General features: G+C 44.3%; 1 long non-coding RNA gene across 3 annotated transcripts; it reads left to right on the forward strand.

Annotated features, from left to right (window-relative positions):
- The first annotated feature begins 599 nt into the window (after positions 1-599).
- LOC116650706 (uncharacterized) lies at positions 600-1870 on the forward strand. 3 transcript variants are annotated; one of them, XR_004303751.2, is made up of 4 exons: positions 600-932; positions 991-1210; positions 1283-1373; positions 1450-1870. It is a non-coding gene; the product is annotated as an uncharacterized lncRNA (long non-coding RNA). The 3 variants fall into 3 exon arrangements; XR_004303749.2 differs by having other exon boundaries at positions 603-932; positions 1283-1869; XR_004303750.2 differs by having other exon boundaries at positions 604-932; positions 996-1210; positions 1283-1868.
- Positions 1871-2221: the final 351 nt, after the last annotated feature.

Below are 2221 nucleotides of genomic sequence, written 5' to 3' on the forward strand. Positions count from 1 at the left end.
AACTATTTACCACTTCCTTCACACATGGCAGCTGCTGGAGCTACCAGTGGATATAGTCGATGGTTTCAGCTGATTTATTGTTTGTCATACGGTCTGAAATTGCGCTTTAAATTTTGCGCTGGCTTCAAGTTGCAACAATTACATGTCCATGGCTTTGGCCACGAGGCCGTGGCAGGCACTTGCATTGTTATCTTTTGCATGGCTAGGAGTCGCCACTTCCCTCCCTCCCTGCCAACCTACCCCCACCCTTCCAGGTGCCACTCGGTGCACTCTTCGTTGCCGCTATTGACTATTTTTTTTCGCGCTTAAGTTGTCGTCGTCGTTATATTCCTTCCTGTCTGTTGCCGCAGTCGTCAGTCGTTGAATTCCAGAGCCGGTCGTCGTACCTGTGATTTATAAAAGCACAGAAGGTAGAATGATTCTTCGACATACGTACGTTCGTTGGGCCCAAAAGAATTTGCAGCTACACACACACACACACTCATACACACACAGCAGCAAGAAACATGAAGAAGCTTTTAACGAACTCTTTTCATTTGTACTCGTACTCGTACTCGGGTATGATGACAAGGTTGCTTTTTATTTTTCCCATTTTTTTTTTCATTTTTCCAGCTCTGTTGTTTCTGCTTTATGCATATGTATCGTCTGGGATCGCTTCAAGCAGCGGCTTCGATTTGGTTTTTGTATTAAAATTTTGCTAAACTAAAAAATGTGTGTGCAGTTTGCCAGAGCTGGACAAGAGGAGGCAGCAAAAGAACCTGGCAGTGGCCCCAGCTTCGGTGGCGGGTTTTTCAGGCTGTCGCACATACAGGCGCACTCACACACACACACAGAGAGAGAGACACATTGAAAGGAAGGCCCCCGGTTGAAGAAGTGATGACAACAACGACGTATGAGCACCCGAGTTTGTGCCGCATTTAAATTTCAAATTGGTTCGTTAACATGAAGTTAACATATCTGCTAATTGCTGATTGCCAAAGTCGCTCACAGTACAGAACAGAGACCGAACCCGAACCCGAGACCGAGACCAAGACCGAGATCGAGCCCGAACCCGATGCCGCTGCCGCAGCCGTAGCCTTAGACTCAAAAACCCGGCAGCTACTTGCTACCAATGTTGTTGGGCCTGTATCTTGATGCCTCTGTGCAGGCAGCATCCACAAGCAGAACACAACTGCAACAACAAGTGTGTGGGGCAGGTAGACACTAAATCGTACGAGCCTTGCATATTGCAGTTTGTTGCAACGCAGCGTATCTAATAGATACTCGTACTTACAACACGCAGCAGCAGCAGCAGCAGCAGCGGCAGCAACAGCAACTACAGCTAGCTGGCTTTTCCTATTGCCTTTCTTATGGAAATTTGATGTTGTTGCCAAGTTAAGTTCATTAAGTGTTAGTATTTGAACCTCTGGCTGACAGTCGTTTGCCTTGCCATCGATACAATCTCTGCAGCTCTTGCCGATGACTTCGCAACGCCGAACAAATTCCAAGTGGTTTTGGCAAATGGCTGTGTCTGAGGTGGGTCCCGGCCCAGACGAACACACAATGCACACACACGTGTACACAACACCTTCGATAAGCTGGCAGCGCCTCACATTTAACCAATTTGGAGCATACGCCTCTTGCGTTAGGCACAGCAAAAAAAAAAACGCAGGATGAGCTGACAGTAAGGCCCACAAGGTAAATATTTTGAGTACTCACAGTTGGAGCAAGGCCAGTAGATGCAATATGTAAGCAGCTGAATGCCATTGAACTAATTGCATTAAAGCTGTGCTCTTCTCTAAGCTCTTCTTAAAACTAAGAGGTACACAATGTTTTGGCTCTTTGGTAAGGTTTTGCATGGTAAAAGCTGTTTTAGAGTTTTTAATGATAAAAGCAGTTTATAACTCTATCGATTTTTTGCTCTTTCTCCCATAACATCTCTGCGCTTCTCAGTATAGCTGGCATTTATCAAAGTGATCTGACTCATGCGAAACATTAATATACGAACTTTCTTCACGAGCATTTTTAGACATCTAACGTTAGTTTGATTATGTAGTGAAACACTTTTATGAGGATTTTTGTTTATGTAATTCTCACAATGTCCAACACCAAATGTAAATCGACTTTAACTATTTGAATAGTTATTCATTTTCATTTTATTGCCAGTACGAAACGTTGCTCAATTTTAATTAGAATTGCAGTCGTGTGACCGCATTTTCCACTTTCCCAACTTCTCAAAGAC

The sequence above is a fragment of the Drosophila virilis genome, chromosome 3 (genome assembly GCF_030788295.1).
Source record: "Drosophila virilis strain 15010-1051.87 chromosome 3, Dvir_AGI_RSII-ME, whole genome shotgun sequence".
NCBI classification, from domain to species: domain Eukaryota; kingdom Metazoa; phylum Arthropoda; class Insecta; order Diptera; family Drosophilidae; genus Drosophila; species Drosophila virilis.